Source organism: Lichenostomus cassidix, chromosome 11 (genome assembly GCF_008360975.1).
Source record: "Lichenostomus cassidix isolate B80296 chromosome 11, HeHo_3.0, whole genome shotgun sequence".
Lineage (NCBI taxonomy): Eukaryota > Metazoa > Chordata > Aves > Passeriformes > Meliphagidae > Lichenostomus > Lichenostomus cassidix.
The window spans coordinates 8,847,356-8,856,910 of NC_139492.1; positions in this window are offsets into that span (position 1 = coordinate 8,847,356).

The following is a 9,555-nucleotide window of genomic DNA, read 5'->3' on the forward strand; positions in this document are numbered from 1 at the left end:
TCTGCTTTCCTGGTCACTGTGATGCATCATCCTTGTGAGTAAAGTTTTTTCTTTTTTCCTAACGGTGTGATCATATTTACAGACTCACAAGCCATCTGAAATATTCCTAACTTTTTAGGACCATTTTCCTGATGAACAGAAACTGTGCAGCTCCTGCTGAGGTCTGTGAATTTCACTTTTCAAAACTGCACTTTTAAGATGCTTAACTGTAGTCTTACATTTTTGACTTTGCTGGAATATATAGGCTGCTGCTCATGAAACAGTTGTTTTAATTTTGATACACTGTGCCTAGCCCTCAGGAAGTGTGGTGGCAAATCTATTTGGTATGTGTTGTACACAGTACAGTTGTAAAGGGAACAATAATATGGCCAAGCTTTTCAAACAGTGAAGGCTTGGCCCCTTATTTTTTTTAAAAAGGCACAGGCACAGTTGTGCAAGGCTGAAAAACGCTGGCATTGTACAGCTGCTCTTCTGACTGTGTCCTGTAACTCCTGTGTCTGGCCTGACACAAGAAGCATGAGCTGCTGTTCTTGTTCTGCAGTAGGAGTAACTTCTGAAAGTGCATTTAACTGCACAAACCATTCTGCATCCAGCAAAAGAGTGTAGTCTTCCAAAGGGAACACAAAACTAATAGCAATATATTAGCATATATATGTTTGAAAAAATAAGATAGGACAAACAACCAAATTCACAGTATTTTACTGTGTAGTATTAGCTTTCTCAAAGATAACAGCATATGGATGTGCCTGAATTGTACTTCCTAAGAAAAAATAAAACAAAATTTGTTAAAATACCAAAGGGAAAAAATCCACACTGGGAATTTGTATTTTGTTATCAGTGTTACATATGTTGGAGTTACGTGGCCCCTGCAGTGGATATTAAGGATGATGACTTAGGGACATCCTTATTAAACCCTGTTGGTGCTGTGAGATTTGGGATTGTTGAGGTTCTCTGGGCTGGGTGTAATGAAAAGGAAGGGCAGAGGCTGGATGCAGCAACCTGCAGAGCTGTGCTCCCAGGGCTGAGCTGTGTGCTCTGTACATATGAGGAGGAATGCCTTAAATTTCAGTGTACCTGGAGCAGAAATTGCTTTGCTGCTATCTGAAAATAAAACCCACTTTTTTATTGGAAGGATGGAATGGTGAGTGTATTTTAGCACCTGTGGATTCCTTAGAGGAACAAAATCTGATGGATATGCTCAAGAAACTTTGTGCATGTATAATTTACTGTGAGTGTTACCAACATCACCAATGCTTGCTGGTTAGGCTTGTGCATTTAGACAGGTACTGAACTGCTTTAAGGATGTGGTTAAAATTGCTGGGAGCTGTTATGCTGAGGCAGCCCCTTACCACATGTGTGTGTAATTAGGACTATTTATTGTATGTATCAGTCTTCTTGACTTACATAAATTCTTAAGGTTGGTCTTAATAATCTAACGTGATCTGTAAATTGTGTGGAAAACAGCTGCTTACAGAGGGACACTGGCCATTTCTTATACATGTGTGCAAGAACAAAATAAAAGACTGCTTCTATCTCTGTCCTCTTCCACAGGGCATTTTACTGCAAGCACACACTTGGGGGAGGAAAGCCACTTTATCAAAAAACACATTACCCAGGAGCAGCATTCAGCCTCCCATTTGTTCCCAGAGCTGACAGGAGCATTGCAGTGATGTTCCGAGTTGGAAGAGCTGCTGGCTATGGGCATCTTAATAAGCAGAGCAAGAATCCTATTTTCTCTTGGAAGGAACTTATTCTGTGCTGCCACCACAGGCAATTTTTTTTCTAAATGACAACAGCTTTGATCCTGACTAGGCCTGCAGGCACAGATGCATGTTCTAATAGAAACAGGATCCTCTGCCAGCACTGAGCTAACAGCATTGCAGTTCATACATTGCAGTAGAGACAGTGTCTCGGTGGGCAGCTTTTTTAATGTGGCATGAGACATGCTTGCACTCAAGACACAGGTTGTAGTCAGGTACTAAAAATCATAATAAACTACCAAGTGTTGCCATTCACATTTAACTTTCCAATTTTGGCTTCACTGCAGAAGTAACTGTTCTCTAGCTCTGAATTGCAGTGAAATTTTACTAAGACATGGTGGTTACCACAGCACAGCTCCACAAGAGGGTGCTGAGAACCCACTTCTGAATTTCTAGCACATTGTAAATGAGGAAAATGCCAAGACTTGCAATGCTGTTGTCTCTTGCACCGGTAACACTCGTGGTGTTATGAGATACATTGTTCATATGTGCATGGAAGTGGAAAAGTAGTGCAGAAGGTGACAACTGCTAGTAAATCTAATCCAGACCTGCTCCTCCTGTTACAGCAGGCAGGCAACAAACTGTCTCATGCTGAATACACAGAGTGAATAGTACTCTTAGGACTGTGAACTTGTCATGGTCCTAATGAAGGACAAGCCTTGCATTTTAAAGGATGTTTTCTAAGTCATGGCAACTGCAAGATTTGTTCCTTTATTTGCAGAACTGGGCAGTTCAAGGACTGAGATTCTGGAGCTTGCTTTTCTCCTTCATTAGTCCCTTTGAAAGTGCTCTGTGTGGGCTTCCTGCATTTAACAAGATAGAGGATGCAGTTCAGGACTAATTCATTTAGTCACTCATCTTTTGTATTCTATTTGTAGTTACAGCTGGTTGTTAGGGGAGGAAGAGACTATTACAGCTTCCTAGTGTTGGATTTTTCCAGTGATGATTGTGAGGTGAATGCAATGGGTGTTTGTGTTGTCATTCTGCCTTATTGACTCTGATAGCACTGCGAAATGTTAATTTGGTTTGGTTCTTAAGCATTGTAATACTTCATATTTCCTAGCATTTAATGCAGATTAGCAATTAAGATGCTTCTCAGAGAGGTATGTGTTGTCATCTCTATTTTTCAGATGAGAAAAAAACTAAGTGTGCTTTGTGTGGGTGTGTGAGTGTTTCATCTGCCCCAGGCTCACTATAAGATTAGAGCCTCAGAGCTAAAAATTACTTGCTCAAGGCCATGCAGAATAGACTAATCCCCTGACTCCCTAGCTCTGCTTTAATCATTTGTTTTCTTAGCACAGTGTGATTTCAGATGCAGCCTTATGAGGTTTGACTGAGATACAGCAGATAAAGACTCAGAGGCATTAAATCCTTGGATAGCTCAGTAATTAAAACCACGTGGTTTTTAACACACATGTGAAATACATGTTTTTATTATACAGAAATTACCTATTTAATATAAACATATATATTTACAAAGCTGTAGAGCTTTGGTTTTGTTTTCAAACGCTGTCATGAAGATGACCCACTTTTCTTTGGCCCCCAGCAGGATTCTGTCTAGGATTTGAGAGCCCTGAAGATGCCTCTTTTGTGGACAAGGGCACTAATGAATGGAGAGCTGATGATCTTCCTGTGTGCCAAGGGAAAGCCCTACAGTTTCAGGTCTGGCTGCCCTTCACAGAGGTGTGGGCACAGTCCCAAGGTATCTTGGCTTTAAGTTACACAAAAGCCACGTAAGCTCTGGTTCTTCCTCAGGGTTTTGCTGAAGTGCAGCTGCATGATGAGCCCCTTTGCTGTGGATTGTGCCTCTCACTCCTGTCATTTTCCACAGCCTTTGCTCTCTCTTGCCTTGCTCATCACCCCTTGGGGAAGTGCTGTACTCATGCTTTGGGAGAAGGAGTGGGTGCTGCAGGTTACTGAATGTGCTCCTGCTTCTGCAGGGTGGTGGATCCTGCTGGATTTGTCCTCACATAAGGCGCCTGCTGGCTTCCTGTTAGGGTATCTAAGAAACCAATTACTCACACTCCTGACAATCAGCAAATAAATCAAGCTGCAGGATGAATGAGGTGGGAGGGAGAGACAAACAGCCTTCACTGCGGCACTCCAAAATGCCATATTCCTGCTCAGCTGCAGTGTTTCTAGGAATGGCTGAAGGCACTGTGCACTAGGTCTGCATGGCTCATCTCGTGCCTGCCTGCCAGGCAGCAGAAAAGTCACTTATAGCCAGGGGCTGAGACAGAGGATGAGGCACCCTCAGTGGGGTGGAAAGGCTGGGAGTGCATCCAGAATTGGGAATGTACAGGCAGCTGAGGGGACACTTGGCCAGGGATGTCCCCGAGCTGCCATCATGCCCCCGCGCCCCTTCCCGCCAGGCTCCTGGGTGGCTGAGCTGCAGGGGGGATGGACACGTTCTTCTCATCCCTCCCTGTGTATCCCAGCACCCCAGGCTGTGTCCTCCCCAAAATAAGCTGTGCCAGCTCCTGCTGCCAGCCCACAGGGAGAAAGCAGCTGGGCGAGGGGCTGGCTGTGTTTTGTGAGCAGCAGTGGGACTTGAGAAACACAAGTTCATGTGTTGAGTGTGTCTGTGTGGCTTCCAGCCTGAGGGAACCAAGAACACACAGGGGTAATGAACTGGTGTGAAGAGAATATTCAGACCATATAATTTTGCTGGCTGTTTTGCCACGTGTGTGTCCTGGCATGCTGGGACATGGTGCTGAGGGCCAAGGCAGTGGCTTTGGTATTGACTGCTCATGTTCCTGCTGTTGTAAATCAGCAGTGTTTTGTGTGTCTTACCTCCTGAGCTGATGCTGTTTAAGAGTTCTCCATAACGCTTCTCATTGCCTGTTTCTGTTGAGTAACAATGGTCTTTGGACTCCAACTCGAGTAGTTTCATTCTGTCTTTGGGGTTTAAGTGATGGTCCCTTAAATGACCCTGTTAACTTTGCTTCTTCTTGAGCCTTGGCCTCGCTTAAAATCAGTGCCCATCTCTCTCCCTCCTGCAGCTCCTGTGTCCCTGCTGGCCAGGCTGATCCTGAGAGCAGGGCAGAGCTGTCAGAGGCTGATGGGAAAGCCAGCCAAGAAGTCTCCCAGAATTAGGGACTTAAACCTCTCTTCAGAAAAAGCTCTTTCTGCCTAGAAATACATTTCCAGAAGCATAAACTTTAGATGAATTGCTGCACAAACCCAAAGTTGTATCTGCATGCACTGAAGAGGCCTTAGCTGTGGGAAGGTATGATAAGTTACAGCAGTTCTCTGGTGCAGCCTGTGTGCCATCAGAGAGCACTAATCCTGAGTGTCCAGGACTGCATGGCAAAGGCTGGAGGCTTTGCTGGAGGCAGTGTGTTAATACCTCATGGCCTTGTGCTGAAAACTCTGCTGGCATATTGCATTATGGTGGCTTAGCATGTGTGTCTGTTTCGCATGAAACTGTTAGGGAAGCTGCATCTCTTCTGCTTCATGCATTAAATAAATTACTTTATAGATTTCAGGGGTTTAGATTCCTGCCCTGGCCTGGTCCTTCACTTTTTGCATAATACTGGCTACTGCTCAACAAAAACTAGAAGTGCCTTCTGTGTTGCACAGCAGAATAAATTAACTATAAAGTTAACTTCTTGTTAAATGTTAGGTTTTTATATTTTCTTGCATTATCTTAACACATACCCTGCAATATACATCATAAAAAGTCTTCAAAAAGGGAAGAAGGAAGAGAAATATCTAGGAAAGACTATGTCTTCTTTTTTCAATACAAAACAGGCTTTATGTCTATTGTAGCAGAGTGCTCTGCTCCACAGGTTTCATGGGTCTGTACTGACAAAACATTTAATTTTGGTGTGTTTTCTTTTATGCTTGTCACAGACACGAGGAGCTTCAAGGCCAGTCTCATCTGACTGTGGTGCTGCCAGGCTGAGGGGTTTGTTTCATGTTCACAGATGCCATGAATGTAACAGCAGGGTAGAGGCAGAAGCAGCATTTCTGTTCCACAAGGGACACCAACACCTCAGACCATCTCAGCAGTTCTTCCCAGACCAGGTTAGTGCCCAGGCCAAACCCCTGGTGACCCACTGTGGGTGTGTTAATGTACAGAAATAGTTGGCAGAGTGTTCCTTCTTCCAGTGGCAGTACAGGTATCAACAGGAGATTTTTGTGAGGATGTGATGTGGCCCTTTCAGGTGCTGTTTATCCCACTGTCTTTGAGGTTCCCTCGATGGCAGATGTGTCCCCATTTAGAATGGTGCCATTTTTGTTGTGTCCCTGTGCCAGTCAGGCAGGCCCTGTAGGCTGCCTGAATAAATACTGGGATTTTCTCACAGGAGATCATCTGTTCAGATCGATGCAGTGCCTTACATCCACTGCCAGCTTCCTGCTGCTTTCTTGGATGCTGCTGCCCATACCCCTTTGCTTGCAGGGAGAATATTCCCCTTGTGTCTCTGCCTCTAGCTGGGAAGGAGATACACTGCTCCATTGTTTGCCTCCCCTAGAAGCTGAGAGCTGGGACTTGCTTTTTGAGACAGTCTGTATTTGCATTTCCTAGGATGGCTGGGCAACAGCTAATCAAATAATTACATTTAAAATAAGATTAACAAAAAAAGCAGGTCTAAAAATAAAAGCAAGGTGTAGTCATGCTTGTCACCAACAGAAGTAGTCAGCAGTGTATATTCTGGGGAATGTTTCCCAAGCAATTAAGGGCCATTTAATCTTTCTTAATGTACTTGACTTTTTTGTTGGATATTTTAAAATCCTTTTAGATGTTCTATCTTTGCAGTATATCTGCAGATCCAATATCTCCTCCCATTCCTTTGCCTTCCATTCCCCCTGCCCCCTGTGCTTTAAGTACAGTCTTCTCACACAGAGCCTTGACAGACAGCTATTCATACTTCAAGAATTTCTGCTTGTAAGCTCCTGTTCTGTCCATGTTTGAAACATAAATAAAAATAGCAATGTTGGGTTTTTTTTAATAATAAACTGAAAGTCCCAAACAGGTAATTATGCTTCCCTTATAAATAAGCACAAGCCAGTAGCAGAAGAAATTCTGTACTTTTCCCCTGTCCTCAAACCAAACATGGGACTGAGTGGGACCTTCTGGGTTGTTCTGTATCATCCCTTCCTGCAGTTGGGCTCATGCATAGAATCTCTCTGTAAAAATACATTCAGCTCTGTTTTAAAAGCTTTGGGGTTTCAGAGAGGAATTTTTTTTTGTTTGTTTTGCATTCCTTTGTGGTCATTTGGAAGCTGGTTTTGAACTTTCCTGGTCTTGTGGTCAGAAACCTTCTTCTAATTGTCAGCCCAGGAATCCAGGCCTGGACAAGGACCTCTTATACTGGGTGTGGAGCCACTGCCCAGCACTTGACCAGACTCAGCATTTCTTCCTGCCAGTGTATAATAAATGCTACATTTACACCTTCTAATTTGCTCTGACGTTGGAACAGAGCTGCAGCACGGTGAGGTTTCTGCAGTGAGGTGAAAGGACACTCGAGGTCAGCTGTGGGCAAAAGGGATCTCACCAGGTAAGCACTGTGAGTTCAAAAGTGGTACAGAGTTTCAGGAACACTTATAATGAAGTGGTTACAGCATGAAGTCCTTCTTCTGTACTTACTGTAGCATACAAGACAAGTCCTGTTAAAAGTCTAAGTTTGCTGTCGCTATAAATAACTTCGTTGGCAAATGTGGAAAAGAAGAATTAAATGTAACCAAGGAATAACAGAAAATAGAGTTTTAAATACCTGTTTCATAACAGTCTGATTTAGGGGCTGAGATAATGGACCATGTTGCATACTGAGAATTAGTTTGTCTTGTGTGGTACACCTTTCATTAGAAATATATTTAGCATAGTGCTTGGCACCATGCTAGGCCCAGGATTTTTATTTGGTTGGTGTCCTGCAGACCTTGCAGCTGCCTTTTGTTCCTTCATATCCTCATGTCCTTACTAAGCAATATATAATACTTCATGTTGGCTTTGCTGGAACTGGTGGTAACTTGGCAATTGACCTCAGGAGAAGCATTTTAAATTTAGAGAAAGATCCAGCTGGATTTTGCTGGGTATTCAAAATTCTGGATTGGCCTTTGAAAGGTATTTAAGAACCTGTTAAAAAGGAGGTGACAATTATAACTAGGTAGGTCTGAAAAGGTAGTCAGGATATCACCCAAGGTGTAGCAGGACTGGGTGTTCAAGCTGCAAATCCTTTGCTCATTTATAAGTTCACGAACCTCTTTGAGAGCAAAGGTACCTAATTACTTTTGATGTGGAAAGATGTCATCTTCCCCTCATCATGCTCATCTCTTTCTGTTCACTGTGGTGGGATCAGATACACTGCCACTGGGGAATTTCAGGTTCTGAACTCCCACATCATATTACCAAAGTGTTCAAAGACTTCTGAGCAGACCCTGCAGCATGTGATGCTGTGTCAGCATTGGAAACCCCTTCAGTTGTTTGAATCTGTAGAATCCTGGAATAACTTTGGTTGGAATGTAAAACCTTAAATATCATCAAGTTCCAAGCCCTCTGTCATGGGTAGGATTTAATTTACTAGATCAAGTTGCTCAGGGTCTCATCCAACATATCCTGGAACACTTCCAGGAATGAGACATCCCTGAATCCAGAATCTTAAAATTACAGTGGTATTGTTGTAGAATAAAGCAGTTCTTAGCACAGCTGCATCCTGAACTCTGCATGAGTCATCCTGCCCAGCATCTGTGGGTCCCAGGTCACATCTGTGGGTCTGTCCCTCCTGCTCTGCAGACACTGTCCTTGCTACAGGCAGCTCTGGCTCCCTGGTCTGACACTGCAGTGTCTTGGCCACCATCCTCCGTTTGGTCTCATTAAGGCAGAAGGATTTCTATCAGTTAGTAGCTAATACATTGTTTAATGTGTGTATCTGTGAGGCAAATTCCATTTTAGCTGGGTGCAGAGCGGTCAGGGATATCAATATTCCATGTCCTAATGACAGCCCAGCATTCAGGATCACATTAAGGTCTCTATTGAGCTCAGCACACTGACGCAGCTTGTTGCTGGGATTTGGAAGAGTCAAAACATTTGCAAATAGGAATGGGACTTTTAAGGCTTTTGATTCTTTTGGATACAGACTGCCATGGCTTGAGGAGCTTTAGCAGAGCTTGGCAAAAACCCTGGAGTCTCAGCTGTAGTGTAACAGTGAAAACTGCATGGAGCTTTAGGCTTTTGTTGCAGTGTTTATACAGACAAAGGATATTGTGACACACCTGGCTACCAAATAGTGTGGCACTTGATGCACTTTGAAGTTGTTGTGTAGATTTGGCTTTGGAGACATCAAAGGTTTCCTTTCAAAAGGGAAAGAGAGTGTTTGGCAGTGGTGGGCACTCTGAGTTGGTGAGATGCTCCTGTGGGAGCAACAAAAGGTGAAGCATCAGCTTACAGAGATTTCCAGAGGGGCAGAGTAAGCAGGTGCTGTTTTCTAGGAATTACACCAGTTACAGACAGGGAGCCAGTTGGTGTGTTAATAGGAACTTGTGGAATATGCCCCTTTATTTTGTGGTTATATTCAAGTATCTCATCCTTTAAAGCACACAGGAAAGCTGTAGCATGTTTCCCCTACAGTTTATCTCCTTTTTGATTAGTTGACTGCTTAGATGTGATTCTTGGTACCACAGTGGAGGTATCAGTGGGTGAGCACAACTGCAGCAGCTCAAGTGATCTGCAATAGTATGAAATGTTCATTAGACTCAGAAAGGAGTTTTGAGGGCATTTGGGGAGGAGTGATATACATCCTAAGTTAAATATTGATGGAGATCCCATGATCTTTTTGTGTAACTATTCTCAGAT